Here is a 19,530-nt window from a genome sequence, read left to right as displayed (position 1 = left end):
TGTATGGCCGGGTCCATGGTGGATATCTGGAGTGCTCCGCATCACAACAGCTGCTACAGGTGGACAGCCCAAGGGATGCTGACGTCAGGTAGAGGATGGCAAACAACAACGCAAGTGTGATGGGCGAGCGATCAAAGGACGCAGGAGGTGCCAACACAGAGTTGATTGTTTTGGTGTGTAAGCCCTTATATTGGGCTGGCGGCAGTAATGTAGCAGGATGTGGTTTCACAAAATGGCAGTATTTGCCGTAACAGGAAAAGGTATACCTACAGTAACGGCGCCTGTGCACGCAGGGCCACCAGTGTCAGCATGATATGCATAGATCACCAAATGGTAAGTGACAACGGTAGAGATGGGACAGTACACAAGGGTGTGCATTCCTAGCTTCGGCAACCCCAGGAATGATAGGCCTATGCAACGCCTCATTTCCCCAGTTCAGGAAGTGGGGACTTCCATGGTAAATGTAGTACCATTCACTTAACACTTTCCAGAGCGTAGTGGCGAGGTGTGGATGGTTAGCAGACTGTACAGTAGGCCAGTGGGAAGAGTAGAATGGGAGTACCAGGATACCCCCGGTCACAGCATCTACAGGGACCCTCGAGAGGCGTGCCCCCACACCCTCGTTCATGTTAGGACATGGGGTAACGATGATAGGACCCAGATTGCACCATGGGGGGCTGCGTTTTCCCCCGGCTGCACGTAAGAGGGGGGGGGGGAATTAGGCGAGTGCACGGAGTCACTCGGTGAAGAATCACTCAATAAAGAGGATCTACACTTGGTTGGAGAAACTATTTCATACACATTATTGACAGAATATCCCACAAGGGGTCATCTCAGGACCAGGTAGATTAACAGTCGGCTGATAATGAGGAGTTGACGTTTATTAAAGGCTCTACTCACAGGCGGGGGGGTCCAGTGGACAGAGTCAGGGATGCCATAGGGGTGGGGAACAAAATAGCAGGGGTAGGGGGTTTTTGGATTAGGAAGTTATGACCTTTCAGTGTAGGCGGTTGGGGGGGGGGCCAGATAGTCGGTTAACTACCTGGCCTGTGGCGGTAAGGTCATTAATCGGTGAGCAGCATTTTAAGGTCCTTACGGGGGGGCGGACCCATTCACGAAAGGGGTCGCCCGCGGGAGGGGCCATTGGTCTCTCTCAGAACTTCAGGGGCAGGATATGATATCCCGTTTTAAAGGGTGCGGGGGAGGGAGTCTAAGCTTTCCTCAGGCTGGTAGCCACCCCTCACAACACTATGACGTCACTAAGGTGCGCGAGTGTCTGGGCCCTCCTGTTATGGTTAAATGGAGTTCAGGGAGCGCACGTGGGTGTAACGTGCCCTGGGTTGCGCATGCGCATCTTCAACGTGAGAGCGCAGCTGTAAAAGGATCTGACACCGGTTGGCGACCTTGCCGTAGGACTTTATTTAAAAATATTAGAATGCAGTTTAATTTTCAGGATGATTAGATTACGTTAGGAAACACGCTGTACTAGCTATTTGTTAAGGTTAGCCCATCATACCATGTCGAAACGGATCTCAATCTAATCTTCTGAAAAGTGTGCACTTTAATAATTGTCAGAAATGTTTATTTGATTAAAATTTTTGATTTGTTTTTATATTTTAATAAATACGGCCAGGGGGGGGGCCCTGTACCCCCCCTTGACTTCCAAAGACCCCCATGTGTTGACTGGTTGAGTTGGGTAATTCAGTCAGTGTGTTAAGGGGGGAGGTGGCCGGCAGTCCAAGACCATGATACAAGGGGGGGCCAATAGGCCCCCACGCAAGCATGGCGGGGCCCGGCCCCTCCCACACCCCGTCCCTTTCGGGGCCGCTTGCCCCGCGCCCTCGCCCCGGAAGTACTTGTGTGCTTCCGGGGCGAGGGGGCGGGGTCGCGGCGGCGAAAGGGTTAAAAGCCTGGGGAGCGCGGGAAGCGGCCTCTTTGTGCCCGCGCTCCCAGGCTCGCTCCTCGCCCCACCGTGGGGCCGTGTAATTTTCCCCACCCTCCATCCCTTGTTAGCAGACCTTGGGGCCTGGCAAATGGTAAGAATCAGGTTTGTCAATGTGCCGGACTATAGGTTAGGGGGTTTGATCCAGTAGGCCTTGAATTTCCCGTTTACTGGAAGGTAGAACAGATGTAAATATTTTGTGCAGTGCCGTGATATTTAACTAATTCTCTCCTTAGGCCTTTTTTCCCGCTTACAGGAGTATCTGTATATGTATATGTTTTGTGCTTTGCTGTGTATTAACAATTTTCTCCTTAGGCCTTTTTTCCTTTTAGAATAGCAATGTCGTATTTATTATGTGTGTCTGGCGGTAAGGTCATTAATCGGTGAGCAGCATTTTAAGGTCCTTACGGGGGGGCGGACCCATTCACGAAAGGGGCCGCCCGCGGGAGGGGCCATTGGTCTCTCTCAGAACTTCAGGGGCAGGATATGATATCCCGTTTTAAAGGGTGCGGGGGAGGGAGTCTACGCTTTCCTCAGGCTGGTAACCACCCCTCACAACACTATGACGTCACTAAGGTGCGCGAGTGTCTGGGCCCTCCTGTTATGGTTAAATGGAGTTCAGGGAGCGCACGTGGGTGTAACGTGCCCTGGGTTGCGCATGCGCATCTTCAACGTGAGAGCGCAGCTGTAAAAGGATCTGACACCGGTTGGCGACCTTGCCGTAGGACTTTATTTAAAAATATTAGAATGCAGTTTAATTTTCAGGATGATTAGATTACGTTAGGAAACACGCTGTACTAGCTATTTGTTAAGGTTAGCCCATCATACCATGTCGAAACGGATGTCAATCTAATCTTCTGAAAAGTGTGCACTTTAATAATTGTCAGAAATGTTTATTTGATTAAAATTTTTGATTTGTTTTTATATTTTAATAAATACGGCCAGGGGGGGGGCCCTGTACCCCCCCTTGACTTCCAAAGACCCCCATGTGTTGACTGGTTGAGTTGGGTAATTCAGTCAGTGTGTTAAGGGGGGAGGTGGCCGGCAGTCCAAGACCATGTTGGATTGCAGGCTTTTCCAGTTTTGTGTTCTGGCTGAATAATGATTGTTGCCTGGACAGCTGCAGGTGAAACCTCGCCATAGTAGAGACCGTTTGGGTACATCACTTCATGAGATGAGTTTATTGACACTGTGCTTAAAGCAAAACATGTAAAACGAAGCTCTCCGTAGGACAGTGACACACACTCTGCATGCAGCTCCATTCCTGCTAGCTCAGCGGGCGCCGGCCCCCAGCAGTCCCACTGCATGTGGCTCTGGCACACCTGAGGCAGGAGGCGCTGCTCGCCGGCCTTACAGCAGCACCGCTCCCCCAGCGGGCACTGCTTGTTTGTTAGTCTGTTTGTGTTCGTTTCTCTGTGCGTACATGGCTGCTTTCCGTTGTTTTTGCATGCTCCTCTGTGTGTGATGAGTGAGCCTGTCTGAGTGACTGCAAAACTGAGAGACAGAGTGCGACGGAGTGTGCCTCTGTGTGTCCTATTGGTGAAACGTGCGATTTGTCTATATATACATTTCCATGGCACTGTGTGCCTACATGTGCTGCAGTGTGAGTATGGGTCAACTTCTCAGCACTCACAACTGCTCCTTGTGAAAAGTGGACTGTCTGCTCCTACAAAGGTTCGCTTACCATGTCCCACGCTATTTACTTTGATTCATTTGTTAAAGGACCACTGGCGTCTTGCGCCTCGTTACCTTTTAAAACTTTTAGTTGCGTTGTCTTATTTGTAATCTGTGTCATGAAGAGTCATGCTGGCTATTATCACTCAACTGGGCAGTTACAAAATTCGGAAATATACTGAGCGGAGCCCCCTAAAAGCGGTATTGGCCCTGTAGCCCTTAGAAGCACACACAGCTGTAACTAAGATATACGGAACTACTGACGTAGTGGCCGTGAGGACAGGGTACAAAAAGAGCATACTGTGTATAAAACGACTATAATCATCTGTTCCATTCACGACATCCACAGTGCTTCTGAGCTGCTCTGGACACATGTGCCCAAGGTAGAGGAGATGTGAGGTCCAGTACCTAAGCTGAGTATGAGAATGAAAATACCGCCTTTATTTAAATCCTAGATTCGGTACATGCCCAAATTGTGTGATCCTGGTCAAATCAATGTGTTTGCACCAGCGGCGCGCCTCTTATGAAAGAAGGCAAATGTGGTGTGACGTTTGTGAGAAGCTTCAGGCGCCTCATTTCCGCCCACTTGAGCAAATATTGGCCTGAGTGGAAGAGACTTATATTGCGCATATGAACATTGAATTCCAGGGAGATGCAGAGATGTTTCTGTTCAAAAGCCAGTCACTCTCTCGAAGTCCCTCATGTAGGATGCACCTCCCTGTACCCAGGCCTGGTTCCTATGGGCTTTATCTTTTCTACTCTCCACACCTCACCTTTTTTCTCTGTCTCACCTTTGAAAGGGCGAGATTTTGATCGATACCTTATATCTATTGATCCAAACCTCGATCTGGTCGACTGAACCTTTATTGCCTGTCTTGGAAGGAAACAGTACACCTATCTGCAAATTAGTTCACCCAAGAAAGGACTCTACTCTCAAAGATCACGGACAACTTCTAGGTTTCAAAAGTTTATTGTAAAGATATAATGAGCTGCAAATACAAGCATCTCAGAATGAGATTCACGAGGTACACAGGTCCAATTACATACATGTGCTCTCGAAAAGCCCTCAGACGAGCAACAGAAATCACTAACACAAGTTCTAAAAATAGCAAAGCTATCAGCATAGACGCATATCTCTCCTTCATTTAGGTTGGAGGAAAACGAACACAGGTTAGGCGTCCCTACCCTGTTCTAGATGGTATCCCTACTTAACCAAATCCCAACCTAACAAAGGTGTCAGCAATGAATGACCCCCAAGGGAAGTCACCCACTCTAAGTCTCTTGGTGAAAACCTAAAGTTCTCCAGTCATGACCCCTCACTGCCTACCCATCCGCTCTCTAAAGGGTCCTCAGGTCTCTGCTCTAACTCCACCCAGGGGTGCTGTCCCTAATACAAAACAGTCAACAACATTTGAGACGCCCCTTGCGAAACGCCTCTCACGTGGTGCAACTTCAGGCTTTTTCCATGATGCTTTGTATTGGGCCTCAGACGTTAGAGTTGACCTTGCTTCTCAGTCTCTTCTCCGGCCCGCTGATACCCCTTAAACATTCCAGAACCCTCCTCCATGTCTGGGCCGTCTACTGAACAGACCTCTATTCATTCACTTATAATTGGATCCCCCCTTTCCTGTTGCAGACTGATATCTGCCGCCAAGAACCCAACTCTCATAGACTTCTAAAAAGGCTTGCAACATTTCTCAGCCCAGACATGTACGTGTAAATCAATGCTAAAACATTTCAGGCCTACAATATTTCACATTATGATTATAGCATTCTATTTCTTCATTTAATTAAAGCATGTTAAAACTCTTATTCTATTATTTAGAAAACATTACTCTAAATCATGGCCCATTAATGCAATGACCAAAAACGTTAAACAATCTGTGTCGTGAAAAGAAACACCTTCCCTTTTAGCTCCAGCTCTGGCCCTGAGGCCTACCACGTTCTGCGTTTTACCACAGACCATCTTATGTTAACAGCTACACGACATAGATTCAGAATAATCACATCTACTAAAATCATATAATGTCACACATTTCTGTATTAATTCCACTTCTACTTAAATCTCTATATTAGCTATACATTTAGAATATAATTTCAGATACTATTAGCACTCATGGCATTTCCCTTCATGAATTATGCTCTCTATAGGTAAGTGTGATGTACTCATATATTTATCTCAGTTTGCGCTCTCTCAGTTCCCCCCTTTGATGACCTCTCGGGGTCATCACTAACATTTAAACTGCAGTTATTGCTGGCATTCTCTGCGCTTCCAGAGCTCTCAGGCTCCTGTACTGATTATCTTGTATGGCAGCCAATCTCCGCAACTGTTCTCTTTGGGCCCTTTCTGACCTTCTTGCTCTGTACCATTTGAATACCCTCACCAATCCCCACAATATTATCCCACAGATCAATATTATGATGATAGGCTTTAGGATATACCAAATAAAGCTTTTGCCTAAGGTGGAAAACCACCCTCCAACTGTACTCATTCCGTGGCCCACCTTTTCCCAGACATTTTCTCTACTCAAGTCTTCGATCTCTTTGTGTATATTAGTTATGTTCTTAATAACTTTCTCAAGGGGTTTTGAAAGGTCTGGAATGTAAGTGCAACATTCCTGAACCTTCAAAGCCTTACAGACTCCGCCCTCTTTTGCTAATAAGACATCCAATGCAAGCCGATTTTGAAGAACCATAGCCCTTATCGATTGCATCTCTCCTTCTACCAGCATTAAAGACTGAGCAGTGCTGGCAGACAACCTGTCGACAACTGTTGCCAGTCGTCTAATTTTAACATCATTAAGGATTATTCCCAAAAGAGGGAACATAGCTCCAAAGACATCTCCAACCATTTCTGCATCTCCTAAATCTCTCCTTCCCCTCGATGATGTCTGGCCCTCAATGATCAATAAGTCTTGTGCATGATATATTTTGGGGAAGACAATTGCCAAGTAACATGATCCATACCAGTTGTCAGGTAGTCTCACGTAAGCATTTCTTCCACATACAAAATACACATTTGGAATCACTTGCATTCCCTTCAGGAAATCCTTAGTGTAGTACTCTAAATTAAAAGCATGTTCACAGTCAACTTCACCCACGTATACATTTTCATAATACGTTTTGGCTCGGTGAAGACATAACTTTCCTCTCTGTGCTTTATCTAAAGCTATTGGACCACTACTACCCTTTCTCTTGTGTGACTTCTCTTCCTCGGTCCAATCTAATTTCCCTTGTCCTGATTTCTTCAAAATCTTTTGTCTCCTGTAACGATCATCCACCTGCCCTATGAACTTTTTCTCGACTTCTGACACCTTGCATGTCAGATTATTTCTACGGGCATGTGAAGTATCTAAGGTAATCCAAGGAATGAAGAATTTGGCCAATCTGTCTTCACTCTTCCAGTAATCCCATTTATTCATCTGCTTATAATTCGGGACTTCTGGCAACACAGAATCATAATTGGAGAAATAGTATTCAAAACTATCTCTCTCATAAAATATACTAAGCAATAAGCTACATGTAATGCCATATGTCAGAGGGAGGTGATGATATCGAATTCCTTCATCTACAGACGCAGGCAACTGCATGCAGACGTAGCAATCCTTAACCTCCATGGCATCCACGTATTCATACAAAAGTTTAGCATAAGCATTTGACCTAAAGTCTCCTTGGGACTCGTCTACATGTAACCTGCGGGCTTCTGCAGCCAATAACGCTTTCTCTTGAGTGTTTTCCCTTTTCTCACCTGCAACAGTGGGTGTAAGTGTTACTACAGAATTCGCATCAGTTACCTTTACCTCTTCCTCATGTCCCTTTACATAAGAAATTGTTACCACTAAAGCTATTAATATTATCACTCCTACTATTAGTGTACCTATTATACATTTAGCTCTGCGGTTCGGGGTGCCGGCCTCCATTTCGTCAGACAGTCTAGCTTTTCCCTTTCTCTTTGCAAAAAAATTCCTTTCCTCTCGTTCCTTTACAGTCTCTTTCAATCCTTTTTTGTCTTTAGAATCCACACAGCTGGAGGCTGACAGCCTTTTTTGCAAAAAGTCCTTTCACAGTTCAAAAAGACAACCCTAGCCCTTCTCCATCCACTCAAGGGGTTCCCTAAAATTCTCTGCTTCCTGGGCGCTAGGTAATCTTCTTTTCTTCTGCTTGCTTTATTTACAAAGTCCTTTAACAATCGACTATTAGATTTGTGGTTGCAGCTTCAATAGCATAGTTCAATATTTCCATGCGAAGAGTATGCTCTTCATGTGCTGTTATCGTGGTACCAAAGTCGGGGAATTTCAATTCTGTAAGAAACATGTGTTTTAACTTGCTGAGGCGGGGAGGTCTGGGGAGCACGAATGTTAGTGACCCTTCTTGTTCGACTCCGGGTACCAACAGTTGTATTTCCACGGTGATAATGGGCTCAGAACTGGACACCACCACCGCTCGGATCCTCCCTGTCTCCGGTTTCACAGACATTTGTCGCCAGATATGTCCACTCAGGTGTGGAGTATCTTCTGTTAGGCACACGCACTCTACTTGACCTCCTTCGGTTCGGTGCCTCAGCGCCCTGAGCACCTTCTTCTGGGTCTGAGTCTTCTGATATCGGAGGAAGGGTTGCTTCTGGAGTTGACCTCAGGCTAGAACTTCTTCTTTGCGGCCAATTTGCTTCTCCACGTGCCCTTCTACTCCTTCTCCTTCTGGTCTGTTCTCGCTCTCTTTCAGACCTGTCAGGGTCAGACTCGTACTCCCAGCTGTCTTCTCCTTCTGTAGCGTCTTCTGTTTCGCTGTTGTACTGACCGTCCTCAGCTTGGTCAGACTCGTTCCCTGCTTCCACTGGCACCTCTACAGCTTGGCTAGCCCCCTCTATGGCTTCTTGGTCCTCAGCTGGACGTCCATCCGAGAGAGGAGCTGTTTCCAGAGGTGCTGGAACCCTTTTCGTATGCGACGCGTGTATCCAGTTGGGCAGGCCTCCCACCTTTACAGCTGTACTTGTGATCAGGATGACCTGGTAGGGCCCACGCCAACGAATATCCAAGCAGCTTCTTCTCACATGTTTCTTCACCAGGACCCAGTCCCCAGGATACAGGTCATGGCAAGGGCCCTGGCACGCTGGAACCTCTGCAGCCTGCACCTGAAGGGACACAGAACGCATGGCGTCAGACAGCCCCTTACAATAGTCCAGGATCATATCATCTGTGATATTTAACAGTGCAGTAGCTGGAATAGATGGCAGTCTCATTGCTCTCCCCATTAACACCTCATGTGGTGACAACCCTGTTCTTCTGTCTGGGGTACTACGAAGGCTCATGAGTACTAATGGCAGGGCGTCAGGCCAATTCAGGGTCGTTGAGGAGCAAACTTTCGCTATTCTGGACTTGATCGTGCCATTAATTTGTTCCACAATTCCTGAGGCTTCTGGTCGGTAACTGCAATGGAGCTTTTGGTCTATATTCAGTGCAACACAAATCATCTTCACAAGCTCGCTGTTAAAATGTGTTCCCCTATCTGATTCCAAAAAGGCCGGCACCCCGAACCGAGGGATAAGTTCTCTAAGCAGTAACTTAGCCACTGTGAGGGTGTCGCACCTACGTGTAGGGTATGCCTCAACCCATCTGGAGAACACACAAACAACCACCAGGACATAGCGGAGGCGGTTGCATCTTGGCATTTCAATGAAATCTATCTGCATTCTGTTGAATGGACCTCCAGACCTTCCTATGTGACTTAGTGCAACTGGTGTTCTTTTCCCTACATTCAGCTGCTGGCAGGTCACACAACGCTGGCACACTGCTTCTGCTGCTATTCTAAACTTAGGATTGTACCAAGTCTGTCTAAACACTCTCAGCATAGCATCTCTCCCTAAGTGTACTGGACCATGTATGAGTCTAGCCATTGGACTCACCATCTCATTGGGCAACACTGCTCTGCCGTCTGCTGAGACCCAAAAATGAGTCTCACCCATTACACATCCTGCCTTTTCCCATGTTTCTTTCTCAGAATCAGGAGCATTTTCTTGCATGGTTGACAGTTCATCCCAAGTATCAACAGTTTCCAGTATCATGGCTAATTCAGTTCTTACATTTATTCCACCCACATCCACCTCTGTGAAAGAGTAACCTTGTTCTGCGCAATACCGCGCAACTTCATCAGCATATCTATTGCCTTTTGAAACAAAGTCCTCATTTTTGGTATGTGCGATGCACTTTACAACTGCGATACTTGCTGGACATTGCAATGCTTCTAACAACAAGCGCACAAACTCTCCATTGCGAATGGGAGAGCCTGAAGAAGTCATGAACCCTCTTTGAGACCATAACTGCCCGTAATCATGAACTACCCCAAACCCGTATTGGCTGTCGGTGTAGATGGTGACTCGAATTTGATTGCCTGCTAAGCAAGCACGTGTTAGGGCAATAATCTCGGCTACCTGAGCGGAGTTTACTCCTTCCAGGCACCCTGCTTCCACAACTCCTTCAATTGTACAAACAGCATAAGCTGCTCTCAACTGCCCAACTTCGTCTCTTACACATGAGCCATCGACAAAGAAAACTTCGTCTGGGTCGGTCAGTGGCTCATCTACGATGTCGGGTCTGGGTTTGGTGCATAGTTCAGTCACATCGAGACAGTCATGGTCTGTATATTCATCATCATCATCAATATCATTTGGAAGTGGCATTAAGGTAGCAGGGTTCAAAACAGAGCATCTCTTGAGGGTCACGTTCTCTGCAGCAAGAATAACTTGCTCATAGCGCGTGAGCCTGCTATTGGTCAGATGCTGTGTTTTGGTCCTGGTCATCAACAGTTCAACAGAATGTGGCACGCACACCTCTAACGGGTGCCCCATGACAATATTTTCACATCTCTCAATGCTGACACCCGTTGCAGCAACGGATTTGAGACATCCGGGCAACGCTGCGGCTACTGGGTCTAAAGTAGCTGAGAAATAAGCAACTGGTCTACGGGCATTCCCATGGATTTGGACCAACACAGACAACGCACAACCTTCTCTCTCACAACAATAAAGAAAGAATTGTTTATTGTAATCAGGCATTCCCAATGCCGGAGCACGACACAGGTCCTCTCTCAGCTGTAAGAATGCCATCAAACAGTCTTTGTCCCATGGTACCGGATCACTCACCTCTTTGTGCGTCAGTTTTTGCAAGGGCTTTGCTTTCAGTGAAAAGTTCACGATCCACTGTCGGCAATAACCCACCATCCCTAGGAACATCCTGACCTCTCTCTGTGTCTGAGGCGCGTTCATTTTCATGATCGCCTCTATCCTGTCTGGTGACACCTTTCGTTTGCCTTTCTCAATTCTGTGTCCCAAGTACTGCACTTCTGTCAGGCAGTACTGCAATTTTCCCGGGGATACCTTATGCCCATTGGCAGCTAGGTGATTTAACAAAGCAATGGAGTCTTCCCTGCAAGCTTCTTCTGTGTCTGACGCCACAAGGAGGTCGTCTATGTACTGGACCAGAACTGACTTCTGGGGCAGCACTAGACTTTCAAGATTTTTCTTCAGAAGCTGGTTAAAGATCGATGGACTCTCTGTATACCCCTGAGGGATACGACACCATGTTAGGACGCGATTTTCCAGCTTAAATGCGAAAAGAAAATGGCTATCTTCGTCCAAAGGGATCGAAAAGAAAGCCTGACAAAGATCTATCACAGTGAACCACTCAGCTTGGAATGGAATCTGAAACAGTATCACTGATGGATTCGGTACCACTGGACAACATGAAACGACTATGTTATTAATCTTTCGCAGGTCCTGTACTATCCGAAATTTCCCATTGGGTTTCTGCAGACCCATAATCGGGGAGTTGCATGGACTACCCACAATTTCTTTCAGTATTCCCTGTTTAATCATGGACTCGATCACGGGTTTTATGCCTGCAATCGTTTCTGGAGTCAATTTATACTGGGGTGTTCTTGGGAACTCAGCATGCGGTTTCACTACAATTTTCACTGGGTCCACCCCTTTGACCAATCCAATCTCTTCCCCAGTGAAATCCCATACCTCTGATGCCACTGTCTCTCTCAAATCCCAGGGAAGCTCGTCTACTGTCAAAGTAGGGTACAGCTCCACACATATTCTTGAGTTTGCAACTTTGAAATCTGCATCATCATCATTAGTCAATACCTCCACTCCCTGGGGTGTACAGTATATAGTACAATTCAATTTGCACAACAGGTCTCTTCCTAGCAGACACACAGGGCTTGAATCGCAAACCACAAATTGGTGCTCATCGCTGTACTTCCCTATTTTCACCTGTACCGGTTCTGTCAATTGGCTGGTTATTCTCCTGTTTGCGACCCCTACCACCTGTATGGTCTCTCCAGACATGGGCAGGTCTGGAACTGCAGCTGATCTGATCGTGGATCTAGTGGCTCCTGTGTCCACCAGAAATGTCGTAGGGCACCCTGCTACTTCTGCTTCCACATAGGGTCCCCTCTGATCTACCTCTAAGGCTGCCCCAAGGGTGCAGTCTTCTCTTTCCACTCTCTGTCCGGTTAATGGGTCCACATAATAGCATTCTTCACCTTCCACAAACAGGGGCATTTGTCTATAGGTCTTACCCATACTCCCTACTCGAGGAGGTTGCGGGAACTGGGCTCGGGGAGGAGCCCCCCCCCCTTTGAGCACCTTTCCTTGGTATGGCGTCGCCCCTCTCATAGGTGCGCTCTGGACCTCTTCCTCCTCTATCTCTTGCTCTCCGATCTCTACATTGTAAGGGCACTCGCGTTTCCAATGCCCCAACTCGTTGCACTGGTGGCACCTAGTCGTTTTCTTCAAGGTAGCTATGTCTACTCTGGGTCTAAAGGTAGTACTCTCCTCATTACCCTTGTTCTGACTGTACTGCTTCTTACCTCCTGTACCTGTCCCTTGCTGCTGTTGTTGCGGTCCCCCCTTTCCTGCTGTCTGCAATTGTACCACCATCAGCTTCTCTTTTAGTTTCTTAGCCTTGGAGTCTACCTCATCACAGCAGTACCTGGCATATCTCAGTATTTCATCTAGGGGTCTACTTTGCCAACAAATCGAGTGTTGCTGAATCATTAAACTAATATCCGGTCTCAGTCCCAGGACGAACTTGGACACGAATTGCCCTATGTCCTTTGGATCCATTACATCCAAGCCGCTATACTGTTTAAACGCCTTCAGCAATCTCTCGTAATATTCATGGACTGTCTCTTTGGGTTCCTGTCTCGTTCTGTCTATTCTGACCCAATCTATGTCTTGCATTGGCACTTTTTCTTTCAGCCAAGTCATCACTCTCTCGAATTTTGCCATCACGATCTCGGACGGCCCATTAGTCCTAGCATCTCTCTCTGGCTCCGTTGTGGGCCACTCAGCGCTAACCTTGCATGCTGTCCACAGATCTCCTGGTACTACAATGTCAAACAGCGTGTTCAGATCTATCCATAGGACTTTTGAGATCTTTACAAACCTCTCGACTTGCTTGTACCACTCCACGGGGCTCTCTCGTAACTTGGGGAAAGATGTGGTAAAAGCAGCTAAATCTCCCCTACTCCAAGGGACATGTACATAGCTCCCATTGGCAACTTCACGCAAAGGGTAAGCTTCTATTCCCTGCTGTCCTGGTGTTATACCAATCATGCTTCTTCTGCCGGTCCCTTTCTTGGACCACCTCTCTTCCCATTTATCTAGTGCCCTCCATGTCCTTATTCCAGTAATCAGTTCCCTTATGTGTGTTTTCAACCCAATCGTTCTCCTCTCATCTAGATCTCGATCTGTATAATGTAGCCTGTGGTTACCCTGTAATGCTTTGGTTCTTGACAAGTCCACCATATATTTGCCTGCTAGTTCGACTAACTTCTCATGGACTGCTCTCGCCTTTCGTGTGATGTCCTTTGCCATATACAGTATTTCATCCTGTTCATACATTTCCATTCTTTCTAAAGGCAGGGTACCATCTACCATGTCATCCAGATCTGACCTTAAGCTGGAGACATCAAGTCTCTTGGCTTTTATCTCAGCTCGCAATATGTCTTTCGAAGGGGGCTCACTGGTCTCCCTACCATCCCAACTTCGAGCTCTGCGTTTGGGCTCAGGAGAATTAATGGGTGGCCTCCCTTGCTCCCATCTCTCCAGGTCCCATGCTCGGCCATCCGATCTTGGAAGGTGATGGAACACGGGCCTGTTATCCCTACTCTCTCTCTGCCCACTCTCATCTTCTTCTCTCCTCTCACCGCACATCTCTCTGTTATTTTCCCTCTGGTCGCTACACTCCCTTTGCCTCGTATCGCTCAGTATCCGATACGATCCTTCCTGGTTCCCCATATTCCCTGGGCTGCGCTCATTTCTGTCATCACAGGGACTATGGTGCGACCTCTCACAACTCCCATTCTGTTCTCTGGTGGCAGGCACACAGTGTGGACACTTAAAGCTGTTCCTGTACTCTTGCGCTCTCCTCTCCCCTTCACTGAGTATTGGGCACGCCACCCCTCCACTCCCGGGGCCCCCGTTTTCCAGGTCTGTTCTACCTCCATTCCGGGCCCAATGGGTGACTCCCCTACTCCCTCTACAGTCCCACTCCGGGCTACTCTCCCCAGCCCCGCAGTGAGTTCGTGCTCTGCTGTCCTGACTTTCCCTTTCTGCTTCTGCAGCATTGATGCACTTTTGAGCCTTCACTACCTCATCCCACTGCTTCATGTACTCATTTAGCTCTTGAAAGGATTTTCGTCCAGATCCCCTCAGATCCATTGGCCATCTGGGGCCCCCAGGATCTCCCCCTGGGTCCCCTGCTGTGTGCATCGGGGTGCTCCACTCTCTGGGTATCGGCATCTGACTTGGGGAATTAGTGGTATCGTTCCTCCTTGCCTGCTCTGCTCTTTCTCTGTCTTTCCGTTTCCGTTCTTCCCCTTTTGCTCTCTCTTGGTCATATATCGATATTATAGGACCTATGGTAACAGGTACCTGTAGTGCATCTGGTAATGGGTAGGATGTGGCGCTTTCCGTTTCCGGCGCTCTTTGTACCACAAACCTACCGACTACCTGTTGCACCTGACTAGGCTGGAGCAACTCTTTCTTTGGCTCAGGATCCCACTCTGAGCTGGGAAGCGGTCTATGCTCTCCTGCATTGCCCCCCTTTCCTCCTTCAGTATTCTCGACCTCTCCCCCTGCTCTATTATACGGGGGTGGCCTGTCTGTCAGTAATCTGTTTATCAGGCTGTCCTCTGTTTCGCTCTCATCATCCTCTTCTAGGGGGCTTTTATTTACTGGCGCCTCTAACACTGGGTACAGTTTATTTATTTCCAAATTATGCACTCTCCATCTTTTAGCATCCGCATCCCACCTGGCATCCTGTACTGCCCTTACCGAGCGTTTCACCCTTTCTTGTCGTCTGTTCATATTCCTTTCATGCGCTGCCCTAAGCCATGCTTCAAGGGCTTCAAACTGGGTTGGTCTAGGCAAGGGTCTCTTTGAGGTCATGACTGATTTCAATCGATGTAACACCTCTAATCTGAACGTCCCGTACTTCGGGAACGTCAGTTCCTCGTTTCCTTCAGTAATCTTACTCCACTCTGATATCCAAAGGATCGTATGCAACCCAACATTTACTGCCATATAACGAGCTGGCGTACCCTCCGGCGGGGCTTCTTCCCCTTCATACGATCCTCTCCTCTCTTTTTTAAACAGCGCTTTCAACCATTTAAAACACTTCATAATTATGCGCACAAAATCCAGCCTCGCTACTCTGTTTACTTCCTGATGACACTCCACCAATCCTGTCGCGGCTTTGCTAGCTTGGCCTATCACAGCGCGGTCTTTCTCCTGTTGGCCAATCACGTCGCGACCCTGTATGACGTGTTCGCTAGCTGGCCTATCACAGCGCGGTCTTTCTCCGGTCAGCCAATCACTGCGCGACACCACCTGACGTCTCTTTTCTCCGCTTCGCAGCAGCACCCCTCCTTTCTCAACTCGTCTCCCGGTTATGCATGCGTCCCATTCATACACTGAAAAATGACTACTTCCGACCAAGCGGTCACTTCTCTCGACTGTACGTCCACAGTCTATCTGTAATTGTCAACACAACTGACGAGATGTCTATCGTCTCTCTGATAGGTTACTTACACACACAGTAACTTCCGACCAGCGTCCGTTACTCACGCACTCACTCTTACGTTCCCCCTATCTCGGTCTCTCGGGTGATCAATGGTACCTCATGACCCCCTTCACACTAGTTGACAATTACTCTGGGTGTCCGATACACCCGAACCACTTAAGCTCTCCTTGAACTTAAGATTTCCACCGGTTGCGCGCGCTCACAACCTGTTCCACAGTCACTCTACAGACATTCAACTCCGCCAGACATTACAACATAGATACAATACAAAAACACCGCAATCTAACACGCATAACCCTTTATACTCACTCTCGACCGATACTGCTGCTTTTTCTGTCTCACGTCATCCGGATCTTCATCTGCGGGCTGTTCTTCCGATCATCGATTTCTAGGGGCCTTGGGGTAAGCTAACCTGGCCTAGGTCACCGTCCTCAAGAAGGCAACCATCCTCTGCTACCAACTGAAAGGGCGAGATTTTGATCGATACCTTATATCTATTGATCCAAACCTCGATCTGGTCGACTGAACCTTTATTGCCTGTCTTGGAAGGAAACAGTACACCTATCTGCAAATTAGTTCACCCAAGAAAGGACTCTACTCTCAAAGATCACGGACAACTTCTAGGTTTCAAAAGTTTATTGTAAAGATATAATGAGCTGCAAATACAAGCATCTCAGAATGAGATTCACGAGGTACACAGGTCCAATTACATACATGTGCTCTCGAAAAGCCCTCAGACGAGCAACAGAAATCACTAACACAAGTTCTAAAAATAGCAAAGCTATCAGCATAGACGCATATCTCTCCTTCATTTAGGTTGGAGGAAAACGAACACAGGTTAGGCGTCCCTACCCTGTTCTAGATGGTATCCCTACTTAACCAAATCCCAACCTAACAAAGGTGTCAGCAATGAATGACCCCCAAGGGAAGTCACCCACTCTAAGTCTCTTGGTGAAAACCTAAAGTTCTCCAGTCATGACCCCTCACTGCCTACCCATCCGCTCTCTAAAGGGTCCTCAGGTCTCTGCTCTAACTCCACCCAGGGGTGCTGTCCCTAATACAAAACAGTCAACAACATTTGAGACGCCCCTTGCGAAACGCCTCTCACGTGGTGCAACTTCAGGCTTTTTCCATGATGCTTTGTATTGGGCCTCAGACGTTAGAGTTGACCTTGCTTCTCAGTCTCTTCTCCGGCCCGCTGATACCCCTTAAACATTCCAGAACCCTCCTCCATGTCTGGGCCGTCTACTGAACAGACCTCTATTCATTCACTTATAATTGGATCCCCCCTTTCCTGTTGCAGACTGATATCTGCCGCCAAGAACCCAACTCTCATAGACTTCTAAAAAGGCTTGCAACATTTCTCAGCCCAGACATGTACGTGTAAATCAATGCTAAAACATTTCAGGCCTACAATATTTCACATTATGATTATAGCATTCTATTTCTTCATTTAATTAAAGCATGTTAAAACTCTTATTCTATTATTTAGAAAACATTACTCTAAATCATGGCCCATTAATGCAATGACCAAAAACGTTAAACAATCTGTGTCGTGAAAAGAAACACCTTCCCTTTTAGCTCCAGCTCTGGCCCTGAGGCCTACCACGTTCTGCGTTTTACCACAGACCATCTTATGTTAACAGCTACACGACATAGATTCAGAATAATCACATCTACTAAAATCATATAATGTCACACATTTCTGTATTAATTCCACTTCTACTTAAATCTCTATATTAGCTATACATTTAGAATATAATTTCAGATACTATTAGCACTCATGGCATTTCCCTTCATGAATTATGCTCTCTATAGGTAAGTGTGATGTACTCATATATTTATCTCAGTTTGCGCTCTCTCACCTTCCTCTCTCCCAACTTCACCCTCCTTTCTCTCCACTACAACTTGCTGCCCCACCCACTTCACCCTGCCACCGACTCAATAACAATAACTTTTATTCAAGTATTAATTATTTAAAAAAATTAAAAGCCATTGTTATTTGTAAAATCAATACATCTAAGTCACATAGATACAACACATATTGCATTACAAATGCTATAGGTGTCACATTTGCAAAAGTTATAACTATTGGCATTGTCACACACAATGCCAATAACTCAAACTTTAATGCTGCGAGACCTATTGCATTGTAAATGCTTGTTATCACATGGTGTGGGAGTGTTGCACATGCTTAGAGAGGCATAATGACACAGATCTCAAACTTGGCGGCCAGGGAATTCCTCCCTGATCCAGGTCTCTGTCTCGTTGGAGGGATGTACTTATCTAAGAACAACGAATCAGAATGTTGCATGATAGACCTAGTGCTGATTTTGTACAAACGTCCTATTGCAATGGCGTGAAAGGCCACTGAGACCCCGCCGGCCACACTCAGTCTCAGTCGACTTACAGAAATGGGCAATGGCTGAACAAACTGCAGGTGAGGTGATGGGCATAACTGTCTGGGATGCCTACGTCCTCAAACTGGAGGCAGGGTCAGGTGACAGGCTGTCCTAAGCATAGCGCCAACAGGGCTGAACTGAAGCAAGTAAAGCAGGAATATAATTGTGGCTCTCCTGGGAGGGACGAAAGTTGGGGCAAAGGTCTTATGCCACCTTCTGGAGGCACACAATCATTCATTACGGGAGGGAACAGGGTCAAGAATTGTGTTGTTTTAATTGTATTAGAGTAGTTTGATTTGAGCTCGTCTCACTTCCCTGGGCATTCATTTAGCTGCTCTACAAAGCAGTTGTGAAGAAAATGCAGAGCTGTACGGTCATGGATGGTAAAAGGGGTTGTCTTGACTACTGACATGGGTGGGGAATATGTATGTATGGAGGTTGATTATGTCCCATTTTTATAGATGGTATTTGCTGATGTATGTGATAATTCCCCTGTACAAATAAATGAAAAATAAAGAGCTATTTTAAAAAAAACAGAGAAAGTGGATAATCAGAGAAGGCCCAGTACTTAATATGGCAAAATGTGCCAGGCAAAGATGCTATTAAGCTAGTAATGTATTGCCAAATGGGAAAGAACTGGTGACATGAATAGTAGCTATGCCCCTTTTTAGGTTTTGGCTAGACAGAGCATGCACTGTCTCCAAGAGACGTGTTGCATTCTATCTGTGGACTTACAAGCTGCCCACCTCCTACCATTGATAAACATCTTCTTTGATGCCATTCGTCATGACATGCTAGCGTCATGCCCACTTCTTGTGTGTGGCCCTCCCATAAAGCATGTACCAAGTACATGTCTCCTTACACTGCTTCTGAATTGCTGAGCTACTTTTGTCTTTGTTTTCAAGCACTCCATAGGATTATTTGTGTTTTCAGGCCTCTCCTTTGTACACATAGACCTGTTTACATAAACTAATACATTTCATAAAAAGTTGTTAAAACATGAAAAGCACTTTGTTAATTTTTTGTTGTTGCATGATCCAATAGTATTGGAGTGCTCGCTCCGTTGTCTGTCTTGCCATAGCGCGAACACAAGCCAATGGTATTGGAGCGCTTTAAGTGCTTACCAGTTACATTACACAATGACACATTAATTTTTGTCACTGATTCTGCTTCAATTAAGCTTTTTTTCCCCATTGTTGCCTGCCCATCTACCCATCCCCTCCTGCTTCCCGGCTTGTCCCTCCCTACCTCCCACGTTCCATCTGCTTTTTTTGGGGGGGACGATTCGATGGTATTGGAGCCCTTGTTCGGTCCTTCATCTTACCCTAGTGCTAACACCAGCCGATGGTATTGGAGTGCTTTGATTGCTCACCAGTTACATTACACAATGACACATTTATTGTTACAGGCGGGGGGAAGCGTA

This window comes from Lissotriton helveticus, chromosome 1_1, assembly GCF_964261635.1.
Source record: "Lissotriton helveticus chromosome 1_1, aLisHel1.1, whole genome shotgun sequence".
Taxonomy (NCBI): domain Eukaryota; kingdom Metazoa; phylum Chordata; class Amphibia; order Caudata; family Salamandridae; genus Lissotriton; species Lissotriton helveticus.
The sequence above is the reverse complement of the archived record's forward strand: the minus strand, read 5'-3'. Positions refer to the sequence as shown.